Raw genomic sequence first — 27,003 nt, 5'->3', positions numbered from 1 at the left:
ACTGTCATATAGGTCCTGCCAGATTTATGCTTTAGGGAGATTCTATTTTGACATATTTTGAGGATTTGTTTTAATATTTAGAGCTCTTTTTAGCAGTTCTTGTACTGCTGGCTTGGTAGTGGTGAATTCTCTCAGCATCTGTTTGGGAAAGACTGTATCTTTCCTTCATTTACGAAGCTTAGTTTCTCTGCATACCAAATTCGTGGCTGATAATTGTTTTGCTTAAGGAGGTTAAAAAAGGACCCGAATTCATTCTAGCTTGTAGGTTTTCTGCTGAGAAATCTGCTGTTAATCTGATAGGTTTTCCTTTACAGATTACCTGACGCTTTTGCCTCATAGCTCTTAAGATTCTTTCCTTTGGGGGCGGAGCAAGACGGCCGAATAGGAACAGCTCCAGTCTCCAACTCCCAGCGCGAGCGACACAGAAGACCGGTGATTTCTGCATTTTCAACTGAGGAACTGGGGTCATCTCACTGGGGAGGGCCGGACAATTGGTGCTGGTCAGCTGCTGCAGCCGGACCAGCGAGAGCTGAAGCAGGGCGAGGCATTGCCTCACCTGGGAAGCGCAAGGGGGAAGGGAATCCCTTTTCCTAGCCAGGGGAACTGAGACACACAACATCTGGAAAATCGGGTAATTCCCACCCCAATACTGCGCTTTAAGCAAATGGGCACACCAGGAGATTATACCCACACCTGGCCAGGAGGGTCCCACGGCCACGGAGCCTCCCTCATTGCTAGCACAGCACTCTGCGATCTAACCAAAACGGCAGCAGCGAGGCTGGGGGAGGGGCGCCCGCCATTGCTGAGGCTTAAGTAGGTAAACAAAGCCGCTGGGAAGCTCGAACTGGGTGGAGCTCACAGCAGCTCAAGGAAACCTGCCTGTCTCTGTAGACTCCACCTCTGGGGACAGGGCACAGCTAAACAACAAAAGGGGAAGCAGCAGAGGCCTGTGCAGATGCGAACCACTCTGTCTGACAGCTTTGAAGAGAGCAGTGGATCTCCCAACACGGAGGTTGAGATCTGAGAAGGGACAGACTGCCTGCTCAAGTGGGTCCCTGACCCCTGAGTAGCCTAACTGGGAGACATCCCTCACTAGGGGCAGTCTGACACCCCACACCTCACAGGGTGGAGTACACCCCTGAGAGGAAGCTTCCAAAGTAAGAATCAGACAGGTAAACTCAATGTTCAGCAATATTCTATCTTCTGCAACCTCTGCTACTGATGATACCCAGGCAAACAGGGTCTGGAGTGGACCTCAAGCAATCTCCAACAGACCTACAGCTGAGGGTCCTGACTATTAGAAGGAAAACTATCAAACAGGAAGAACACCTATACCAAAACCCCATCAGTACGTCACCATCATCAAAGACCAGAGGCAGATAAAACCACAAAGACGGGGAAGAAGCAGGGCAGAAAAGCTGGAAATTCAAGAAATAAGAGCGCATCTCCCCCTGCAAAGGAGCGCAGTTCATCCCCAGCAACGGATCAAAGCTGGTCAGAGAATGACTTTGACGAGATGAGAGAAGAAGCCTTCAGTCCATCAAACTTCTCAGAGCTAAAGGAGGAATTACGTACCCAGCGCAAAGAAACTAAAAATCTTGAAAAAAGAGTGGAAGAATTGATAGCTAGAATAATTAATGCAGAGAAGGTCATAAATGAAATGACAGAGATGAAAACCATGACACGAGAAATACGTGACAAATCCACAAGCTTCAGTAACCGACTCGATCAACTGGAAGAAAGAGTATCAGCGATTGAGGATCAAATGAATGCAATGAAGCGAGAAGAGAAACCAAAAGAAAAAAAGAAGAAAAAGAAATGAACAAAGCCTGCAAGAAGTATGGGATTATGTAAAAAGACCAAATCTACGTCTGATTGGGGTGCCTGAAAGTGAGGGGGAAAATGGAACCAAGTTGGAAAACACTCTTCAGGATATCATCCAGGAGAACTTCCCCAACCTAGTAGGGCAGGCCAACATTCAAATTCAGGAAATACAGAGAACGCCACAAAGATACTCCTCCAGAAGAGCAACTCCAAGACACATAATTGCCAGATTCACCAAAATTGAAATGAAGGAAAAAATCTTAAGGGCAGCCAGAGAGAAAGGTCGGGTTACCCACAAAGGGAAGCCCATCAGACTAACAGCAGACCTCTCGGCAGAAACTCTGCAAGCCAGAAGAGAGTGGGGGCCAATATTCAACATTCTTAAAGAAAAGAATTTTAAACCCAGAATATCATATCCAGCCAAACTAAGTTTCAGAAGTGAAGGAGAAATAAAATCCTTTACAGATAAGCAAATGCTTAGAGATTTTGTCACCACCAGGCCTGCCTTACAAGAGACCCTGAAGGAAGCCCTAAACATGGAAAGGAACAACCGGTACCAGCCATTGCAAAAACATGCCAAAATGTAAAGACCATCGAGGCTAGGAAGAAACTGCATCAGCTAACGAGCAAAATAACCAGTTAACATCATAATGGCAGGATCAAGTTCACACATAACAATATTAACCTTAAATGTAAATGGACTAAATGCTCCAATTAAAAGACACAGACTGGCAAACTGGATAAAGAGTCAAGAACCATCAGTCTGCTGTATTCAGGAGACCCATCTCACATGCAGAGACTACATAGGCTCAAAATAAAGGGATGGAGGAAGATCTACCAAGCAAATGGAGAACAAAAAAAAGCAGGGGTTGCAATCCTAGTCGCTGATAAAATAGACTTTAAACCATCAAAGATCAAAAGAGACAAAGAAGGCCATTACATAATGGTAAAGGGATCAATTCAACAGGAAGAGCTAACTATCCTAATATGTATGCACCCAATACAGGAGCACCCAGATTCATAAAGCAAGTCCTTAGAGACTTACAAAGAGATTTAGACTCCCATACAATAATATTGGGAGACTTCAACACTCCACTGTCAGCATTAGACAGATCAACGAGACAGAAAGTTAACAAGGATATCCAGGAATTGAACTCATCTCTGCACCAAGCGGACCTAATAGACATCTATAGAACTCTCCACCCCAAATCAACAGAATATACATTCTTCTCAGCACCACATCGCACTTATTCCAAAATTGACCACATAATTGGAAGTAAAGCACTCCTCAGCAAATGTACAAGAACAGAAATTATAACAAACTGTCTCTCAGACCACAGTGCAATCAAACTAGAACTCAGGACTAGGAACTCAATCAAAACCGCTCAACTACATGGAAACTGAACAACCTGCTCCTGAATGACTACTGGGTACATAACGAAATGAAGGCAGAAATAAAGATGTTCTTTGAAACCAATGAGAACAAAGAAACAACATACCAGAATCTCTGGGACACATTTAAAGCAGTGTGTAGAGGGAAATTTATAGCACTAAATGCCCACAGGAGAAAGCAGGAAAGATCTAAAATTGACACTCTAACATCACAATAAAAGAACTGGAGAAGCAAGAGCAAACACATTCAAAAGCTAGCAGAAGGCAAGAAATAACTAAGATCAGAGCAGAACTGAAGGAGATAGAGACACAAAAAACCCTCCAAAAAATCAATGAATCCAGGACTTGGTTTTTTGAAAAAATCAACAAAATTGACAGACCGCTAACAAGACTAATAAAGAAGAAAAGAGAGAAGAATCAAATAGACGCAATAAAAAATGATAAAGGGGATATCACCACCGACCCCAAGAAATACAACAACCATCAGAGAATACTATAAACACCTCTACGCAAATCAACTAGAAAATCTAGAAGAAATGGATAATTTCCTGGACACTTACACTCTTCCAAGACTAAACCAGGAAGAAGTTGAATCCCTGAATAGACCAATAGCAGGCTCTGAAATTGAGGCAATAATTAATAGCCTACCAACCAAAAAAAGTCCAGGACCAGATGGATTCACAGCTGAATTCTACCAGAGGTACAAGGAGGGGCTGCTACCATTTGTTCTGAAACTATTCCAATCAATTGAAAAAGAGGGAATCCTCCCTAACTCATTTTATGAGGCCAACATCATCCTGATACCAAAACCTGGCAGAGACACAACAAAAAAAGAAAATTTTAGACAAATATCCCTGATGAACATCGATGCAAAAATCCTCAATAAAATACTGGCAAACCGGATTCAGCAGCACATCAAAAAGCTTATCCACCACGATCAAGTGGGCTTCATCCCTGGGATGCAAGGCTGGTTCAACATTCGCAAGCAATAAACGTAATCCAGCATATAACAGAACCAAAGACAAGAACCACATGATTATCTCAATAGATGCAGAAAAGGCTTTTGACAAAATTCAACAGCCCTTCATGCTAAAAACGCTCAATAAATTCGGTATTCATGGAACGTACCTGAAAATAATAAGAGCTATTTATGACAAACCCACAGCCAATATCATACTGAATGGGCAAAAACTGGAAAAATTCCCTCTGAAAACTGGCACAAGACAGGGATGCCCTCTCTCACCACTCCTATTTAACATAGTGTTGGAAGTTCTGGCTAGGGCAATCAGGCAAGAGAAAGAAATCAAGGGTATCCAGTTAGGAAAAGAAGAAGTCAAATTGTCCCTGTTTGCAGATGACATGATTGTATATTTAGAAAACCTCATTGTCTCAGCACAAAATCTCCTTAAGCTGATAAGCAAAGTCTCAGGATACAAAATTAATGTGCAAAAATCACAAGCATTCTTATACACCAGTAACAGACAACAGAGAGCCAAATCATGAATGAACTTCCATTCACAGTTGCTTCAAAGAGAATCAAATACCTAGGAATCCAACTTACAAGGGATGTAAAGGACCTCTTCAAGGAGAACTACAAACCACTGCTCAGTGAAATCAAAGAGGACACAAACAAATGGAAGAACATACCATGCTCATGGATAGGAAGAATCAATATCGTGAAAATGGCCATACTGCCCAAGGTAATTTATAGATTCAATGCCATCCCCATCAAGCTACCAATGAGTTTCTTCACAGAATTGGAAAAAACGGCTTTAAAGTTCCCATGGAACCAAAAAAGAGCCCTCATTGCCAAGACAATCCTAAGTCATAAGAACAAAGCTGGAGGCATCACGCTACCTGACTTCAAACTATACTACAAGGCTACAGTAACCAAAACAGCATGGTACTGGTACCAAAACAGAGATATAGACCAATGGAACAGAACAGAGTCCTCAGAAATAATACCACACATCTACAGCCATCTGATCTTTGACAAACCTGAGAGAAACAAGAATGGGGAAAGGATTCCCTATTGAATAAATGGTGTTGGGAAAATTGGCTAGCCATAAGTAGAAAGCTGAAACTGGATCCTTTCCTTACTCCTTATACGAAAATTAATTCAAGATGGATTAGAGACTTAAATGTTAGACCTAATACCATAAAAACCCTAGAAGAAAACCTAGGTAGTACCATTCAGGACATAGGCATGGGCAAGGACTTCATGTCTAAAACACCAAAAGCAATGGCAGCAAAAGCCAAAATTGACACATGGGATCTAATTAAACTAAAGAGCTTCTGCACAGCGAAAGAAACTACCATCAAAGTGAACAGGCAACCTACAGAATAGGAGAAAATTTTTGCAACCTACTCATCTGACAAAGGGCTAATATCCCAGAATCTACAAAGAACTCAAACAAATTTACAAGAAAAAAACAAACAACCCCATCAAAAAGTGGGCAAAGGATATGAACAGACATTTCTCAAAAGAAGACATTCATACAGCCACAGACACATGAAAAAATGCTCATCATCACTGGCCATCAGAGAGATGCAAATCAAAACCACAATGAGATACCATCTCACACCAGTTAGAATGGCAATCATTAAAAAGTCAGGAAACAATAGGTGCTGGAGAGGATGTGGAGAAATAGGAACACTTTTACACTGTTGGTGGGATTGTAAACTAGTTCAACCATTATGGAAAATAGTATGGCGATCCTCAAGGATCTAGAACTAGATGTACCATACGACCCAGCCATCGCACTACTGGGTATATACCCAAGGATTATAATCATGCTGCTATAAAGACACATGCACACGCATGTTTATTGCGGCACTATTCACAATAGCAAAGACTTGGAATCAACCCAAATGTCCATCTGTGACAGACTGGATTACGAAAATGTGGCACATATACACCATGGAATATTATGCAGCCATAAAAAAGGATGAGTTTGCGTCCTTTGTAACGACATGGATGCAGCTGGAAACCATCATTCTTAGCAAACTATCACAAGAACAGAAAACCAAACACCGCATGTTCTCACTCATAGGTGGGAACTGAACAATGACATCACTTGGACTCAGGAAGGGGAACATCACACATCGGGGCCTATCATGGGGAGGGGGGAGGGGAGAGGGATTGCATTCGGAGTTATACCTGATATAAATGACGAATTGAGGGGTGCTGACGAGTTGATGGGTGCAGCACACCAACATGGCACAAGTATACATATATAACAAACCTGCACGTTATGCACATGTACCCTAGAACTTAAAGTATAATAATAATAAAAAAAAAAGATTCTTTCCTTTGTCTTGACTTTAGATAACTTGATGACTATGTTCCTAGGCAATTATCTTTTTTTGCAATGAATTTCCCAGGTATTCTTTGGACTTCTTGTATTGTCCAGATCTCTAGCAAGGCTGGGGTAGTTTTCTTTGATTATTCCCTCAAATATGTTTTCCGAACTTTTAGATTTCTCTTCTTCCTCAGGAACACTAATTATTCTTAGGTTTAGACATTTAATATAGTCCCAAACTTCTTGGATGCTTTATTCATTTTTTTAAATTCTTTTTTCTTTGTCTTTGATGGATTGGGTTAATTTGAAAGCCTTGTCTTTGAGCTCTGAAGTTCTTTCTTCTGCTTGTTTGATTCTATTGCTGAGACTTTCCAGTGCATTTTGCATTTCTCTATGTGTACCCCTGATTTCCCGAAATTGTAATCGTTTTTTTATTTATGCTGTTTCACTGAAGAATTTTCCTTTTATATCCTATATCATGTTTTTGATTTATTTAAGTTGGACTTCATCTTTCTCTGCTGCCTCTTTTATTAGCTTAATAATTAACCTTCTGAATTCTTTTTCTGGCTATTCCAAGATTTCATCTTGGGTTGGATCCATTGCTGGTGAGCTGGTGCAATCTTTTGGGGGTATTAAAGAAACTTGTTTTGTAATATTATCAGAAATTTTTTTCTCATTCTTTCTCATTTGGGCAGACTATGTCAGAGGGAAGATCTGGAATTCAAGAGCTGCTGTTCAGATTCTTTTATCCCATGGGGTGCTCCCTTGATGTGGTGTTCTCCCCCTTCCCCTATAAATGGGGCTTCCTGAGAGCCAAACTGTCACGATTGTTTTTGCTCTTCTGGGTCTAGCCACCCAGTGGAGCTACTGGGCTCTGGGCTGGTCCTGGGGAGTGTCTGCAAAGAGTCCTGTGATGTGATCCATCTTCAGGTTTTGCAGCCAGTGGAGGTAGCAGGGGAGTGAAGTGGACTCTGTAAGGGTCCTTGGTTGTATTTTGGTTTAATGCGCTGGTTTTGTGTTGGTTGGCCTCCAGCTAGGAGGTGGTGCTTTCAAGAGTGCATCAGCTGTGTCCTGTAGAGAGGATGCCAACTTTCCCTAGGGACAGCTGGTTAAGTATTCAGATTTCTCAGGCGGTGGGCAGGGCCACAGAACTCCCAAGAGATTATGACCTTGGTCTTTGGCTACCAGGGTGGGTAGAGAAAGACCACCAGGTGGAGGCAGGGATAGGCGTGGCTGAGCTCAGCCTCTCCTTGGGTGAGGCTTGCTGTGGCTGCTGTGGGGGATGGGGGTGTGGTGTCTGGTCCAATGGAGTTATATTCCCAGGGGGATTATGGCTGCTTCTGCTGAATCATACAGTTCACCAGCAAGTGGGGGGAAAGTCAGCAGTCATGGGCCTCAGCCTGCTCCCACGCAGCCTGCAGTCCTAAAGGCCAGTGTCACTCCCACTGTGCCCTGCAACAGCAATGAGTCTATTTCAGGGCAACCAGTGACTAGGGCTGAGAACTTGTCCCAGACCACCAGCTTCCCCGCTGACAAAGCAAGCAGACTCAGTTTTTCGGCACCTCAGAGGGCCTGCAGCAGTGATCCAGTTTCTTCAAAGGGTCTGTGAATTCTCTCAGCTATCCTGGTATGTTCCTGCAGTACTTCTTGGAGCAAAGGTTTACAGTTTGAGTCTCCACATGCTGCTCTGTCCACCTGAGCAGGAGCTTCAAGCTAGTCCTGCCTCCTATCTGCCATCTTGCCCCCGTGCATTTATCTGAAATCAAAATACTTCTAATAAAAGTATTATACTCTTAATATTCCAGTATGAAAGTTCCTTTCTGCCCACATTAGAAATAATGTGAATCTTTACTAATCTGATAGGCAAAAAAATCATCTCTCATCATTGTTTCAATATAACTCATTTTTGCGCTCTTCTGAAACTTCATCCTGTGGATGTGACATAATCAATTTTCACAACCCCATGTTATTCAGAGCGTTCCAATATTCCGTATTATCTACACGATGTGGATGGCATCTTTTCAGAGTCTGTGTACTGGTAGTGGGTGTAATCCAGGGCACAGTTCCCTTGGCTATTTGCTCTGGTGAGCTGAATGGGTCCCCTTGGAGTCCAACAACTATGTTGAGAGAATTGTAATACTGTGATAACAGAACCTGGTTGATGTAGGAGTGTGTGTGTGTGTGTGTGTGTGTGTGAGAGTGTATGTGTGTGCTGACAACCACATTTCCCTTTACTTCCTTCTGGCTTCTTTGTGTCTTTGCATCTCATTTGGTTTCCCTTTCTAAATTCAAGCCCAAAAGTGAAAAAAGGGAAATATGAGGATGTCAGTACTTGTAACCAGATCTTTATCAACATTCTTCACTAAGTCCTGAAGATAAACATATAAAAGGAAATGCTAGCACAAAGGGTGTGAGCCTATGTAGGCCTTGATAAGTATTGCTCTACAGACACTCATAAAGTAGTGCCATTTAGACTCCCCAAGTACAGGGAGGTGAGAAAGGCTATAGAGGAATGAAGAAAGTACTGACACTGACAAGGTACTGCAGAGGAAAGGCCCTGGACTCTGTGGTGGACACAAATATTGGTCATTTGTCTATTTTGGTTTTGTTGTCTTTTTAGGTCTTAGCCATAAAATTTTTGCCTAGATCAATGTACTTAAGTGTTTACCCCAGGTTTCTGTCTAGTACTTTTATAGTTTCAGATCTTACATTTAACTCTTTAATCGATCTTGAGTTATTTCTGTGTAAGATGAGAGACAGAGGTGCAGTTTCATTCTTTTGCATATGCATATCCAATTTTCCCAATACCGTTTATTGAGGAGGATGTCCTTTCCCCAACGTATGTTCTTGGTGCCTTTGTTGAAAATCAGTTTTGTGTGTAAACATGTCGATTTATTTCTGCGTTCTCTATTCTGTTCCATTGGTCTTTGTGTCTGTTTTCATACCAATACCATACAGTAATCAAAACATGATTAGTATAGCCTTGTAATATACTTTGAAGTCAAGTAGTGTGATGCCTCCGGCTCTGTTGTTTTTGGTCTGGATTGATTTGGTTATTCAGGTTCCTTTGCGGTTGCACATCAATTTTAGGATTGTTTTTTCTATTTCTGTGGAAAATGTCATTGGTACTTTGATAAGGATTGCATTGAATCTGCAGATTACTTTTGGCAGTATGGTCATTTTAATTATATTAATTCTTCCAGTCCATGAGCATAGGATATCTTTCCATTTTGTGTCTTCTTCAGTTTCTTTCATCAGTGTTTTGTAGTTTTCCTTGTAGAGGTCTTTCACCTACTTGGTTAAATTTATTCCTAGGTTATTCTTGATAGCTATTTCAAGTAGGCATGCCTTTTTAATTTCTTTCTCAGCCATTTCATCATCAGCTATTTCGTCAATGGTGCATATAAACACTACCGATTTTTGTATATTGAGGTTCTATCCTACAACTTTATTGTATTTATCAAATTTGAGAGGGTTTTGATGGAGTCATTAGGTTTTTCTAGATACAAAATTATATCATTTGCAAAGAGGAACAAATGTAAAGATATCTGACTTGGATATCTGTTATTTCTCTTGTCTGATTGCTCTGGCTAGGTCTTCCAGTACTATGTTGAATAGTAGTGATGAAGGTGAAAAAACAAGACCCATGTCTTGTTCCAGTTCTTAGATGAAACGGTTTCAGCTTTTCCCCATTCATTATGATAGCTGTGAGGTTATCATATATGGTTTTTATTATTTTGAGGTATGTTCTTTCGATGCCTAGTTTCTTGAGAGTTTTTACCATGAAGGGATGATGAATTTTATCAAATGCTTTCTAAGGATTGGTTGAGATGATCGTAAGGTTTTTGTCCTTCATTCTGTTGATGTAATTACTGTATTATGTTTGTTGATTTGCATATGTTGAACCATTTTTGCATCCCTGGTATAAATCTCACTTGTTCATGGCATATTATCTTTTTGATGTGCTGTTGGATTCAGGTTGCTAGTATTTTGCTAAGAACTTCTGCATCTATTTTCATCAGGGTTATTGGCCTGTAGTTTTCTTTTTTGTTGAGTCCTTGTCTGGTTTTTAATATCATAATAATGCTGCTCTCATAAAATGAGTTAGGGAGATTCCCTCCTCTTCAACTTTTTTTCAGTAGTTTGAATATAACTTGTGTTAGTTCTTCTTTGAAGGTTTGATAGAATTCATCAGAGAAGCCACCCAGGCCTGGGCTTTTCTCTGTTGGAAGATTTTTATTACTGATTCAATCTCATTACTTATTATGGTCTGTTCAGGTTTTCTATTTCTTCCTGATTCAATCTTGGTAGGTTGCATACGTCCAGGAATTTATTTATTTCCTCTAGGCTTTCCAATTTGGTGGTATATAATTGTTTATAATAGTCTCTGAATGATTATTTGTATTTCCATGTTATCAGTTGTAGTGTCTCCTTTTTCATTTCTGATGTTTATTTGTGTCTTGTCTCTTTTTTTTTCTTGGTTAGTCTAGCTGGTGGTTTATCAATTTTTTATCTTTTCAGAAATCAACTCTTTGTTTCATTAAAACTTTCTATATTTTTAGTTTCTATTTTGTTTAGTTTGGCTCTGACTTTAACTGTTTCCTTCCTTCTACTCATTTGGGATTTGGTTTGTTTTTCCTTATTTAGTTCCTTGAGGTGTACAGTTAGATTGATTGTTTGGAATCTTTTGCCTTTTTTGATGAAGGCATCTATTGCTGTAAATTTTTCTCTTAGCAGTGCTTTTGCTGTAGCTCATAGATTTTGATATGCTGTGTTTCCATTTTCATTTGTTTCAAGTAACTTTTTGATTTCCTCCATAATTTTTTTCTTGACTCAGTGGTCATTCTGGAGCATGCTGTTTGTGTAATTTCCACATATTTGTACAGTTTCCCAGGTTCCTCTTATTATTGATTTCTACTTTTATTCCATTTTTGTCTGAGAACATACTTGATATGATTTTGATTTTTTAAATTTGTTGAGACTTGTTTTGTGTCCTTCTACTTAACTACTTCTTACACCATTAAATAGAATACAGTAATAGCTATTTCAAATTAATGAACATAATACACATTACTTTTGTCAATCTGTTCAAAAGTATATTGTCTAAATATTCACCAAAATACTTTTATTCCTGAATACCAAATTTCAAATATACAAAAGCACATTTATGAATTGTAATTAATCTTCACCTCTCAACTCCTACCTCCTGACCCAAAATGTCTGTTGTCCATAGAATGGCGCACACATTCCAGACATGTTTCTGTGGATGTGGTGCACATGACCATGTCCACCTACACATGCATATAATCTTTGCCAAAAAGTGTGATCACATTAATCATCTCCTTTTGCAACCTATATTTTCCACTTAATATTCTTCTGAGGATTTATATTAGCATCTTATTAGTTCTTACAGTTTTAACATAATCAACAAGTTCATTGTTCATGTCTATGTCTATTAGAATTGTATGTCAAAATTAGTTGCCAACTGCTTTGTTACTGAGCTTGCCCTATAAATTATGGATGCTAATCTAACATCTGAAATGTAGTTTGAAAACGTTTTCCCATTATAAATTATTAGTGTTATTTTCATTTAGAACGTGTTTTCAACTTCAATAATATGAATAAGATATATACAGATTGTAATTTAAAAAGAAATACTGAAGAACACCTTAGGGCGTGTGTACTGTCGGCCTTGAGAAAAATATGAGTATTGAGAGTCCTGGAGATATCAAGACAAAAATGGAAAAATACTTTAAGTAATTCTAGAGTTAGCTGCTGATCTGGAGAGAAAAGAGTTTTCTCCCCGATTTACATAAACTTTCCTAAAGTACCATAATATGAATAATGGTCAAAGTGATAGGTACCTTGAATAGCAGTTAAGATTAAAGGAGATGAAATATAAAGTGCATTTGCTTACAGTAGTTTAGTGTATGTTAATTTCCTTCTCTCAACCTCCCCTGTCCTAAGGCCAATACTTGAGCTTCTGCCTGAGCCCACTCACCACTTTGAGCAGCAACCAACTCATGTGGCCCTACACCCAGGTCTCCTGGCATAAATGGCGGGATTTAATCTTCTCTATCTTCTTCATCACCCAGAGGGGTTGTGGAGTGAGGATGCATTGGTCCACAATAGCAGAGGGGTGGAATCTGACCATTTCTCAAGCCCTGGAAGCCCATCTTCTAAAAGGGAGGCTACTCAGGGTTGTCTATGGATGATGAGGGTTGGAACCTCATTCCAATCCTACCACCTATCTGGAGAAACTTAGGCTCTGAAAGCCTGAGTTTGGCCATCTATGAAGTGGGACTGACCATACCATCCTTACAGTGCTGTCCTGAGGGGTAAATGAGAAAACCTGTCCAGAGTATATGGCATAGAGTGGGACTTCAATGGCCTTTAAATGTTGGGACACAGCACTAGGGGATGGCTGAGCCTCAGGGCTAAGGAGGCATTGTGAAAAATCATTTCTCATTGTTTCTCTTTATGAGAAAATAGGTATCTAGTTGAAGAAAGCAAATGTCCCTGTGATATGCCTTGAGTTCAAAGATTTGTAGACAGCTGTTTCTGTACTTCCTGGGCATTATCAGAAGCTCATAAGAGCTGTTCAACATCATGCCCCCGAGCTGACCCAAATCCAGCTCCCCATGCTGGAAAGACAGGCATATCTTGGAATTCACCTGTTGAGTTCAGAAATCGGTAACACCAGGGTAGCAAAAAGTTGTGTTTGCCTAATGGCTGTTCCTGGACTGGTCAGTATGGTTTTGGGCTCTTTATTTATTTATTTTTTTTAAGGAAAAATTTGGACCCATACCGCAGTCACCAGTGCAGTCTTCGGATCATGCAGTATTCAGCCACATCACTTCAGGTTTTCGGTCATCTGCTGCCTCCCTTGGAGACAAAAATCCAATAGTTACTAGCAAGTCTTTGACACATGATATAGTTTGGCTGTGTCCCCACCCAAATCTCACCTTGAATTGTAATAATCCCCACATGTCAAGTGCAGGGCCAGGTGGAGATAACTGAATCATAAGGGCAGTTTATATCACACTGTTCTCATAGTAGTGAATAAGTCTCACGAGATCTGATGGTTTTATAAATGGGAGTTTCCCTGCACAAGCTCCCTTGCCTGCCACCATGTAAGATGTGTTTTTGCCTTCTGCTATGATTGTGGGGCTTCCCCAGCCATGTGGAACTGTGAGTCAATTAAACCTCTTTCCTTTATAAATTACCTAGTCTCCGTTATGTCTTTATTAGCAGCATGAGAACAGACTAATATAACACACAATTGTCCAGTTTTTAATTAGCTAACAACTAAATATTTACAGAGCTCAGAATTCACGCTATTCCATTGGAGGTACCTCATGAACTCTAAAGTCCAATTAACTGGGTAAGAAAGGAAATTAATATATGGGTGACTTCATTGCTTAATCTGAGATGAGATGGTTCTTCTCATTAATTTTTAAACTTGATCGTGTTTCAAAAATTGATGATTTTCAAAAATCCCTCCTTGGACCTCTCATCACCTATTCAACCACATGATAGAGATACCACTCCTCTCCCTCTCCCTCTCTCTCTCTGATGCTCGCTCTCTGTCTGTCTGTCTCTCTCTCTGTGTGTGTGTGTGTGTGTGTGTGTGTGTACGTGTATGTGTCCTCCCCCATTGGATTCTCTCTTCTCCTTCAAATTCAAAGTTCCACAAAGAGTTTTATACATTCCTTGTTAATACTCTCCACTTTTGACTGACTCTTTATCCCATTACACTATGGATTCTGTCCCCAGGATCATCAATTAACACATATGAATTAAAACTCTTTTGAGGCCGGGTGCGGTGGCTCACGCTTGTAATCCCAGCACTTTGGGAGGCCAAGATGGGCGGATCACAAGGTCAGGAGATCGAGACCATCCTGGCTAACATGGTGAAATCCCGTCTCTACTAAAAATACAAATAATTAGCCGGGCGTGGTGGCAGGCGCTTGTAGTCCCAGCTACTCGGGAGGCTGAGGCAGGAGAATGGCATGAACTCAGGAGGCGGAGCTTGCAGTGAGCCAAGATTGCGCCACGGCACTCCAACCTGGGCGATAGAGCAAGACTCCATCTCAAAAAAAAAAAAAAAAAGAAAAAGAAAAAGAAACAAACAAACAAACAACAAAAAACCTCTTTTGAAATACCTTCCTTGTGCAATCAAAAATAACAAATGGAAAGTACAATATACTCATGCTGAGCAATTGTGATACAAAATCAGATCAAGCTCTAAATGACATGCATCCCTGAACTAATCAATGGATTTGGGTAGTAGCCTGGACATATGAAAATCAACTCAGGGAATCACTGTCTTCTTTCACCAGCATGACCCAGTTTAGATTCCAGATAGACAGGGTAAGCCTACATGAATTACAGTTTGGATTAAAGATAGAAAATTAGGTCTGGGCAAATGGAAGGTATTTCATGTCAGGAAACACTGAGACATTATTTTAGGCTAGTTAGCTTCAGGGAAGCGCTAAGATTTTGAATTCATCAGGGAATAAAGAGGTTTGAAAAATGGTATCTGTAGATTTTGTTGGAGCTCCCCACAGCATATAAACTGAGAAAATGGGTGTGTCTGCTTCAGTGAGTCTGAAAGACAGTATAAATGACAAATAGGCGTATATGGTAGGTCCCTCTATTAAGATGTGAATGTATGTTTGTTCTCCTCATGTTTCTTCCTTTCTCCTATTTCATGAGGTAGCCAGGTATTTAGGGATGAAACCACGTCAGAAAACAATATCATATTTCACTTACAGATATATGCATCTGTAATAAAAGTATAGAAAAATGTCTTAAAAACGTAAAACCTAAATTCTACATCGTGGTCACCTGTGGGAAAGAAAGCAGCTGAGGTAATAAGAGAAGACTTTAAAGTGTGTTTGACTCACCTATGAAGGTTTTATATGTTGACATGAGTATGTAGAAGTCTGTTGTATTCTATAATTTTTTGTGTTACTTTAAGATTTCATAACAACCACTATTTCTCTGAGACTTAATTCTGATTTTAAAAAGATCCATACCAATTAAGAAATTCAGGGAAATATAATCAGGTCCAGATATATAATCAATAACCCCATCACTGGTTAATTTTTAAACTTTTTTTGTATTAATGCTCATTTCATTCTCTATGCATGCATATTTAATGTATGTATACGAAATATGGGTTTCATTAATTTGAAGACTCAATATTTGCTAAAGATCATGAAAGCAGTTATTAAATGTACACACATTTTCTACCTGATCTATCTGGCTCCAAAGCCCACATCCCTAACCACTGGGTATACGAGGAAAGATCTGGTACTTAGGACCCAGGTGTGCTGGTTTCAGTCTGTTTTACAGCAGACTCATCTTCATGCTCTGTCATTCGGTGCTATCTCCTTTCCGGAGCTTAATGAAAAGCTGCTATTCCAATGTCCAAATAGAAGGTAAAAGAAGGTAGCAAGAAAGGACATCAAACAAAATGTAATGAGGGGATGATTTTCCTTCTCCTCCACTGCATTATCAGGTTACCTGTGCTACAAAGAAGAGACAGCAAAGCCCGCCCTCCCTCCGTCTCTCTCTCTCTTTCTCCCTCCCTCCCTTCCTCCCTTCCTCTCTTTCTTTTTTCAGGTCTTGCTTTGTTGCCCAGGCTGAGTGCAGAGAGAAAACAAATCAAAGTGTGGAGAGACTGTGACCCTGTGAAAAGAGTGTTCTGGTGAAGAACGTGACTTCAGGAGGAAGCATAAACTCACTGCCAGATGGGAGCCTATGGGACCTGGGGTTAGAGAAAAACTAAAGTAGGTGTGAGATTAACCTGGGTTAATTTTATGGCTGTTTTTTTCGGAAATATTTCTTAAGTAACATATTTTAGGAGCCACATTTTTATCATAAATATATTCCACACTTGTCTTTGCAAAAGGTTAATATTGAGTCAAGCGCAGAATTTAAAAACTATTAATACCCAGCGTTAAAGCAAACTAAATATGACCTGAGAAGGACTTCGTACTTCTATATCTGAGTCCTTGTGGATTAACTGTAACCTAGCTTAACAGACAAAATTGAAAACATAACTTAGGAGTATGTGCCTGTAATAATAGCTAACTCTTGGCCAATCCCAGCGGCCATACTTCAACCATTTGTGTACTGCGGAGTGTTCAAACTGGGTTTAAACAAGGCAAACACCAAGCTATAATCAATCCAGCCATTCTGTACCTCACTTCCAATTTCTGTACATCATTTCCCTTTATTGGTCTATAAATCTTTTTCCACCATATGGCTGTACTAGAGTCTCCGTGAATCTGCTGTGATTCTGGGGGCTGCCCAATTCACGAATTGTTCATTGCTCAAAGTCCTTTAAATTTAATTTGGCTGAAGTTTTTCTTTTATCATCAGTATTCCTATCCTTATTGAAATTTACATCATGCTATTTTAATTGTGTTTTTATACATGTATACAAGCAAATGTAATGGATACACATACATTACATTTTATATAATGGTTATACTATATATGGAGCTTGGTATTCTGGGTTTTTATTTTCATTTCTACTTTTATCTGAACTTTTATACAAAGTACTAATATGTGGATGAATCATTCTGATTAAATTATAAGATATATAATCTAACTCTGCCTTTTAAAGAACTAGCTGACCCAACCCCAATTTTCAAACAATGCATCTGATTGGAAATGCCGTATCTACATTGCATATTAAATGTAATATATATATGGGTCTGTTCATGAGCTTTCTACAGACATCCTATAATCTGTATGTCAAAGACTCCATCAGCTACAAAAGCAAAGTTTCATGGAACATTGCAATACCTGACAGTGTAATCCTGATTCCTAACATTCACCCTTTGGATGAATGGTGCAATAATAAAACAAAATAAACAATAATAAAAATGCCAGCAATTGTAGGATACATGATAGATAAATTATGTGCTCTAGATTATGCAACCATCAAGTGATAGTTCCCAGACTCAAATCGAAGTCCTTCTCACCCCAAAGCCCACACAGCTAACCACTGTTCCTATAATAAATGTCCTTCTGTGGTAGACTAGAGGCTGACAAAAGAACAGGACTCACCCCAGGTCCCGTGGTCACTTTACAGGTCTGGCAACTAGGATACAGGTTCAATGACCCCCATCTTCTGTACAGCTATTATTCTTTGCTCTTCTTTAATATTCCTTCTTTCTGGGGCTCAATAAATTCATTCACCATGTCACACTAGGATGAAAATAGGAGATCGGAAAGTACATGGAATCAAAAGAATAACGAGATACAACCAACATTCACTGCTTGTCGCCATGTTTCCAGATCCTCTCGTTTCAAATCTTTTATTTTATGCAGCACAGATGTATTCTTCCAGGGCCAGCAATCTCTAAGAATGTACCCCCAAAGATACAATTAAAAAAGACAAAAGGCATAAACACAAGGCAATTCATGGTAGAACAATTTGTAACAGGACAAGACTAGAAATGAGACAGATGTCCATCAATAAGGAATTGATTGAATAATCTAAGGTACACCTACATCCCAGAGTTCTATGGAGGTAAAACAAGCAATGAGAACTCCCCCTTCTACTCCTTTGTAATGATTTCCAGCATATATTGTTAACTGAAGAAAGAAAGGTGCAGAAAAATGTGTTGAGTCACTGCTGTCCAATATAGTAGGCATTGTCCACATATGGCCATTTACATTTAAGTTGATTAAACGTACATGAAACTAAAAGTTCAGTTCCATTCAACACGTTTCAGGTGTTCAACCGCCACAGTTGCCATTAGCTATTGTATTGAACAATGTAGACAGTATATTTCATCTCTATAGAAATTAAAATGATTTTTCTGTTATTCCCATATACAGCTTTCTATTCAGCATATAAAGAGGCTGGAATATCTAGTGGACTTCTGTACCCCTTTAACCTGGAATGCCTCCTTTTTCAACCCAGAGTTTCAGAACGCTCTATAGGGTGTGCATGGGCCACAGCCCCTCCCTCCCACCTTCCTGCTCACCGATATTCAAGCTGTAGTTCAAGCTTCTGTCATGAGGGGGGCGCCATTGTACCACCATTATAGAACTCTTCTGCAAAGACGTGTCTGCAAGGAGCAAAAAATACAATACTTCCCTTAAACCACAGCTTATGAGCCTAAGTGCAGAATGATTCATTCTAATTCTGTCAAAAAAAAAAAAAAGAACAACTGGTAAGTGTAAAAGAAGACTGTAAATACATATACGGTGGGGCATCCATAGGATGAAACACCAGGTAGGTCTAACACTCCTTGGCTGTTGCTGGAAGACAGAATCTTAATGGATTCCATCAGGGCAGATGAAAGGTGACTGAGAGAGGATGAGGGCACAAGGGGCAGGTCTGGGAGGCTGTGCTTATAGTGTCCTGGAGAGGGGATGAGTGGGAGGCAGTGGCAGAAGGTCCAGGAAGCCTGTACAGGGGTGGATGGAGAGTGAACGAATGCCCTGCTGTGTGGAAGGGACCCTCCTACAGTGTGGAAACCTCAACCTACACTGAGAAGGGAAGAGATGAATCAATGAATGCGATGTAGATTTGGGGTCGACAGCAAATGGAACTGTTTTAATATATACACAAAGACTCCAAAGAGAACTGGTATTTCAGTGAACAAACCATGTTATAACATCTGTTACTCTTTGTTAGATATACTCCTTTTCCTTAAAAAAGAACAAATGTGAAGATGGCTGTGATGTCTCCTAGTGGCCAGAGCCAGGATTGCAACTCAGAGCTGACTGGTGAGCTCAGCAGGGGGAAAGGGAGGGATGGAGGTTGGGAGGTTGATTAATGGGATCAGCCAGTTTTCTGGAATTTTTGACGTACCTACAGGAATCCCTCTGTATCCATCATTTTTCTGGGTTATAAAAAAGTACATTTTCTGGGATATCTAAATCTGAGATTGGAAGTACAGTGTCAGTCTGAACTGGGGATAATGCTGCAACTGTGAACTGTATTTGAGGTGGTAGAGCTAGAGGAGCTAGAACATACACACATACACACACACTCATGTGGGAGTCAATTCATTTTTTAAAAATCTACATTATTTCCCTAGGAAATTGAATAAATGAATGCCTAAAGTAAGGAATGTATGTGTACCATACTCTTGTCAATATGTTCACAGCATATTGTTTTTAATATTTTATCAAAATACTTTTTCCTGAATATAAAATGTAAAACAATATATAAAAACACATATATGAATTGAAATTAACCTGTATCTCTCACTGGAGCAGCTCCTAACCCCTGACCCCTAGGTGTCTGCTGTCCATAGAATGGTGCATACTGTGAAATGTGTCTCCACAGGTGAGATGCACACAAATGTGTTCACCTACACACACAGACACACACACACACACACAGACTGTTCCAAAGGTCAAATCACATCCTTATCTTCTTTTGCAACCTATTTTTTCCACTATTCTTCTCAGGATTTATATTTACATCTTATTAGTTTCTGTGGTTTTGGCATAATTCATGTGTTTATTGTTAATGTATCTAATTATTTGACTTCTCCACTGAAATTATTTGCCTAAGTTCTTTGTTAGTGTGCTTCACAAAGCATGAATTCTAACCCAGTATCTCAGCTCTAGTTTGCACAGATTTTTCCAGAGTTTTTACGCTATTCTTAGGTTTTTTTTAATTTATAATTTTTCAATTTAAATTATCTTCTGACTTAAAACCACATGGATCACATTTTTTTAAAAAATGTTAAACTGCCTTGGAACATGTAATGGCAGTGCTCAAGCAGATTAGATCATTCCAAGCCCAGGAGGCACAGAGACAAACTGGAGAAAACTTTAGAATAATTCAGAATTGGCCGGGCGCGGTGGCTCAAGCCTGTAATCCCAGCACTTTGGGAGGCCGAGACGGGCGGATCATGAGGTCAGGAGATCGAGACCCTCCTGGCTAACACGGTGAAACCCCGTCTCTACTAAAAATACAAAAACTAGCCGGGCGAGGTGGCGGGCGCCTGTAGTCCCAGCTACTCGGGAGGCTGAGGCAGGAGAATGGCGTAAACCCGGGAGGCGGAGCTTGCAGTGAGCTGAGATCCGGCCACTGCACTCCAGCCTGGGCGACAGAGCGAGACTCCGCCTCAAAAAAAAAAAAAAAGAATAATTCAGAATTACCTGCTAATCGAGACACAACAAAGGTATTTCCCTGATGTACAGAAACTCGCCTAAAGTACCCTGATCTGAATAATGGACATAATTCAGTGGGTATTCTTGTAGGTAACTTGAATAGCTGTTGAGATTAAAGGAGATGAAATATAGAGTGCATTTGCCTAAAGGAGTTGTGATGGTTAACACTGAGTGTCAACTTGATTGGATTGAAGGATACAAAGTATTAATCCCGGGTGTGTCTGTGTGGGTGCTTCCAAAAGACATTAACATTTGAGTCAGTGGTCTGGGAAAGGCAGATCCACTCTTAATCTGGTGGGCACAATCTAATCAGCTTCCAGTGAATATAAAGCAGGCAGAAAAATGTGAAAAAGAGAGGCTGGCCTAGCCTCCCAGCCTACATCTTTCTCCCATGCTGGATGCTTCCTGCCCTCGAACATTGGACTCAAAGTTCTTCAGTTTTGGGACTCGAACTGACTCTCCTTGTTCCTCAGCTTGCAGATGGCCTATTGTGGGACCTTGTGACTGTGTAAGTTAATACTTAATAAACTCTCTCTCTCATATATATGCGCTCACCTGTCTCAAGGCCAACTCTTGAGCTTCTGCCTGAGCCCACTCACCACTTCAGGCATCAATCAGCCAACTCATGTGTCCCTACACACAGGTCTGTTGGCACAAAGAATAGGATCTCACCTCTGTCATCTTCATCCAGAAAAGTTGTTAAGTAAAGACTCGTGGGGTCACAATAGCAGGGGGGTGGAATCTCACCGTTTCTCAAGCCCAGAAACCCATCTTCTAAAAGGGAGGCTCCTCAGGGTCCTCTAGGGAGGGTGAGGGATGGAATTTCATTAAAATCCTGCCACTTACCTGAAGAGGTGACTTAGGTAAGAGCCTGAGCTTAGTCATCTTTTAAATGGGACTGACCATACCATCCTTACATAGCTGCCTGATGGGTACATGAGGAAACCTCTTCAGAGTATATGGCATGGGGTGGGACTTAAATGACCTTTAAATGGGACACAGCATTAGGGGCTGGCCGAGCCTCAGTGCTAAGGCAGGCATTGTGAAAAATCATTTCTCATTGTTCCCCCTTATGAGAACACAGACATCTAGTTGAAGAAAGCAAATGTTCCTGTGATATGCCTTGAGTTCAAAGTTTTGTAGACAGTAGTTTCTCTACTTCGTGGGTGTTATCAGAAACTCATAAGAGCTGTCTAACATCATGCTTCTGAGATGACCCAAATTTAGTTCCCCACACTGGGAAGACAGGAATGTCTTTGAACTTACCTGTTGAGCTCAGAGACAGCACCGGGGATGCAAGGTTTGGTGTTTGCCCAGTGGCTGCTCCTGGACTACTTGGTATGTTAATATATTTATTGGTATATTCTAGATCTGTCCCAAAATCACCAGTGCAGGGGTTTTCAGATTGTGCATTAACCAGCCACATTGCATCAGAATTTCAGCCATCTGCTGCCTCCCTGAGAGACAAAAATCCAAGAGTTACTAGCATTTCTTCACACACAATGTCTATTCTTTCTTTAGGTAATAACTAAATATGTATTGAGCTTAAAACCCATTCTATTCCATTGGAGGTGTCTCATGAGCTCTAATGTGATATAAAAGCATAAGGGAAATAAACATGTGGGCAACTTCAAGGGTTCATTCTGAGATAGCTTTTTTTCACATTAGCTTTTAACTTGGTCAAGTTTCAAGAAATTGAATATTTAAAAAAAATCTATCCTTGGACCCCCTCGTCACCCATTCAGCTACAGGATACAGATCTCCCTGTCTCTGTCTCTCCCTCCCTTATCCTTCTTCTCTTCATATTCAAAGTACCAAAAAGAGTTTTCTACATGCTCTGTTAACATTTTTCACTTCCCACTCATCATCCTACTGTCCTATGGCTTCTTTCTCTGGGACTGCAATGAACATTCTCTCCAAAGTCATAATCCACCCATTTCTTACTAGGTCCAGGTTTTGTATAAATACACTAACATAGGGCATATTACTTTTAATGAGCTCCTAAAGTATGTATGATTGCAGACTGCTTCTTTCACCTAACAACAGAGCTTTCACAGTTTCCCAGGCTCTAGAGCATGATGCACTGGACATAAGTCCAAGCTGTCCCGCTCCCTAACTATTCAGTCTTAGGCAAAGTCCTTAAACTCTCTGTCCCTTAGTTTTCCATCTGTAAAACTGAATTTTGCAATAGTATTTAACTCATAAGTGTGTTCTAGGTACTGAATGATCCAACCCATTAAAAGCATATAGTCCTATGATATGTTGGCACTTTTAAATACTTTTCACATACCTTACTGGTATTCATATCCCTGTAGCCATGAAAAAAAATTAGGGTATCAACCAATGTTTATTCATAATCAACGACATTTGGGGTATGATGTTTGTACATGTAATAGTTTCCTAGGGCCACCATAACAAATTATCACAAACTTTACATATTTAAACAACAGAAATTTATTATCCCATGATTCAGATGTACAAAACCGAAGTCTGAAGTACAAAATCAAGGTGTAGGCAGGACTGCACTGCCTCCAAAGCCTTTAGGGGAGAATCCTTTCTTAGCTCTTCCAGCTTCTTGTGGCTCCTGCTTATTTGGTTTGAGGTGGCATAACTCAATCTCTGCCTCAGTCTTCACATGGCCTTCTTCCTGCATGTGTCAAATCTCCCTCTGCTTTCTTTTATATAGACACCAGTCATTGGAGCTAGGCATCAACCTATATTCAGGATATTCCCTTCTGGGAGATCTTTCACTTCATTATGTCTACATAGACCCTATTTCCAAATAAAGTTTGGGTGGGTTAGGATTGGGACATGTTTTGAGGGGGACAAAATTCTACCCACTACAGTTAAATAAGCAAGTTACACCACTAAATGTAAGATAAAGTATCTTCTGTATGTACATGGACTGGCTGATCCCTCAGAGGTTGAACTAGATCAGGCTATAGCCCTTTGGAAAGGGAACCTGGATGGTAGTCTATTAACAGGTACACAACTACTATATAAAGGGTATTTTATATTTCATCTCATTTTGATTTCAACAATTCTATCCAGTACAAATAATTATGCCCATTAGTTGGATCAGGGAGCACAAATGAAAAGACGGATAACTCGATCTAGGGAAACTACCTTATAAACTATTGTTCCAGGATTCTAAACCTAGAATTATTCAAAACGTTTTTTCCCTTCTGTCCTGTCAGCTGACATTTGATATAACTTAAAGCATTTTTTTATTTTTTTATTTTTTTTTTTAAGAGATGGTGTCTCGCTCTGTCACCCAGGCTGGAGTGCAGTGGCATGATCTTGGCTTATTGCAGCCTCCTCCTCCTGGGTTCAAACGATTCTCCTGCCTCAGCCTCCTGAGTAGCTGGGACTACAGGCATGCACCACCAAGTCCAGATAATTTTTTGTATTTTTAGTAGAGATGGGGTTTCCTGATGCTGGCCAGGCTGGTCTCAAACTCCTGACCTCAAGTGATCCGCCCACATCGGCCTCCCAAAGTGCTGGGATTACAGGTGTGAGCCACTGCACCTGGCCTTAAAGCATTATTATTTAGTTGAGTCATTCTTTCGAAAACAATGTGCTAACGTGCTTTTTAAATAGTAAAAAATTATAAAGTATAGAATTGTATTTGCATAGCTAAAATAGAAAACAAAAAGAAATAAAATATTTGGGAGAAATTATTTCTAACCCATATTCAATCATGTTTTATATCCTCCAAATACGAAATATTCATGAACAAGAGAAGTAAGCCAATCATATCGAGACAATATATAAATCTTAGAAAAATGATATAAATTCCAACACTTGGGAACACACCAAAACAAATAAAAAATATGAAACAGAATCATATTTAGTCAACCAGTTAAGTCATAAATTATAATGTAGTGCATGGATTTATGTAAAATAATTTATATAGACTGATTAACATGGATTTAGAGGTATGTGTGTCAATAAAAGTAAGTTAGTATACTACGTGCAGAGAAAAACATCTGAAGAATAGATACTAATAAATTAAGAGAAACTATCTTTGTATTATGGAGAAGGAGAAGATGTGACAGATGGACAATATTTTTAATATGTAATAAACATTTTGATTATATTTGATAAATCTTAAACAATGAAAATAATTAACTGATAATGTGACAAAGTTATTGAGATTCTGTTCTGTAAATCAGAAAAATCTGTGACCTAGTCACAAAATTATAGTGTAGAAATGCATTAAGAATCATGTTCATATGCTGTGTGAAAATAGTACATTAAAAATTATATTTCGTAATCAGTGTGTGCACATTGTAGATAGAGGATTCTGTTGTTTTATAAATGTGCAATTCTCTGGTGTTTTAAATTTAGAAATTTCATTATACAAAATGTGAAAAACAAAAAGTTGTGAAATTACAAATATGATGCTCATCTATTCATTGCTTTGGAAACATGTTCACAGTATACTGTTTTATACATAAGACAATAGGTCAAAACTATTTGATGGTGTGTTTATATGTTTCAGTGTGGGTGTCTGCATGCTGCTTGTATCTCAGTCTTCTTCACAGCAATTATACACACACAAACTCTTGCAGCTTTCTATTCAGTTCGCAGATAGAAAGTAAAGGATAAGGTCACCCTTGTGTTGGTTTCATCCTTGGTTCTCCTCATGAGTAAGGGAGTACATGTTTACTTTCTCTTTTAGCCCTTCACTACATCAGAGTTGCGGATTTCTGGTTTTGTGCTTGTCTTTTCCCTAGGACAGAAGTCCCTCCATTTGGTCTTCTAGCTGACATGAAGTTTCTGCTTTATGCAAGACTGCCTCTCCCATTTGAGGGATGTGGACCCAGATCCACAAAAGACTGAAAAGAATAGAGACTGAATTGTCAAAGACAAGCACAGGAGCAGGACTCCTATCCAAATATCTAATTCTCCTGATTTAGTGAGATGGCTTTCATGAACTTCTCACATGATGTTCACCACCCCTCAGCATTCCTCTTCCTCTGTGGGGAAATAGGCACTCTCATGCATTGCTAGAAGTAATGTTAAATGGTACAGTCCCTGTGGTGGGGTTTGATGCTATCTATAAAAATACATTGGTATTTACTCTTGGAAACAGCAATCCCTCTTCTAAAAATCCATCCCAAAGAAACACTGCAAAAAGATAAAAGGCATATACACAAGGCTATTTATGGTAGAAAATTCCTAACAGAATACTAGTAATATGACAGATGCCCAGTACAGGGCCAACTAAATAATCTAAGGTACAACTACAACCTAGAGTACTATGCAAGTATAAAAAGCAAGGAGGACTCCCTCTCTGTACTGCTATGAGTAATCTCTACGACACATTGTGAAATAAAAAGCAAGAAGAAGAAGAAGAAAAAAAGTATAGAGCAGCAGTATCCAATACAGTAGCCACTACTGACATGTGTCAACTTAAATTAAATTACAAACTCAGTTTCTCAGTTTTACTCATCACATTTCACATGCTCAATAACCATAGCTAGCTAGTGGCTACTTAGATATAGAACATTTTCATTTCTGGATAAATTTTTACTGGGGAAGTAATATAATAAATAATATACATATTTGCTTTTTTTTTTTTTTTTTTTTTAGAATGAGGGTAATAACAAAAACTAATAAAATGATTACCTACAATAGGACAGAGGAACAGCCCAGGATAAAAGCAGATGACGTGTATCTCTTACAAAGGATATACATTTCCTGGTTAAACACACTGGAGAGGACAAAAAACAATGACTAACCCAGTAGCAATGAGCAACCAAAAGTACTCAGACTGAATCCAAAAAAACAAAACACTTTGGGAGGCCGAGACGGGCGGATCCCGAGGTCAGGAGATCAAGACCATCTTGGCTAACACGGTGAAACCCCGTCTCTACTAAAAATACAAAAAAACTAGCCGGGCGAGGTGGCGGGCGCCTGTAGTCCCAGCTACTCGGGAGGCTGAGGCAGGAGAATGGCGTAAACCCGGGAGGCGGAGCTTGCAGTGAGCTGAGATCCGGCCACTGCACTCCAGCCGGGCGACAGAGCGAGACTCCGCCTCAAAAAAAAAAAAAAAAAAAAAAAAAAAAAAAAAAACAAAACACAAACAGAACAAGCTCACTGCTCACCTTTGGAAACTCCTAAGGAAACAAGTCACTGTTTTGAAAAGTGGAAATACTGCAAAAGAACTAAACAGTCATCCTACCTTCCCTGTGTATACCATATCTCAATATAATCTAATAGGTCAGAGGAATTTTTCTTTATACATGAATTCCAGCTGCTGAAGGCAGAAGAAATCAGAATTACAATGTCACCCTTTTTGTAACATTTAATGAAATGC

At 39.7% G+C, this 27,003-nt stretch overlaps 1 protein-coding gene across 1 annotated transcript in view; it reads right to left on the bottom strand.

The window, feature by feature from the left end:
- Nucleotides 1–27,003, bottom strand: part of LOC117077919 (ras-related protein Rab-40A-like) — a 214,764-nt gene that overhangs the window by 19,593 nt on the left and 168,168 nt on the right. The window contains exons 8-11 of the mRNA XM_033201477.1: nucleotides 21,945–22,135; nucleotides 18,530–18,613; nucleotides 17,604–17,744; nucleotides 13,327–13,403 (exon numbers count right to left, since the gene is read on the bottom strand). The gene's annotated coding sequence lies outside the window, so the exon portion shown is untranslated. The remainder of the gene's footprint in view (nucleotides 1–13,326; nucleotides 13,404–17,603; nucleotides 17,745–18,529; nucleotides 18,614–21,944; nucleotides 22,136–27,003) is intronic.

The sequence above is a fragment of the Trachypithecus francoisi genome, unplaced genomic scaffold, assembly GCF_009764315.1.
Source record: "Trachypithecus francoisi isolate TF-2019V2 unplaced genomic scaffold, Tfra_2.0 Lachesis_group6, whole genome shotgun sequence".
NCBI classification, from domain to species: domain Eukaryota; kingdom Metazoa; phylum Chordata; class Mammalia; order Primates; family Cercopithecidae; genus Trachypithecus; species Trachypithecus francoisi.
This window is presented reverse-complemented; position numbering and strand designations above follow the sequence as displayed.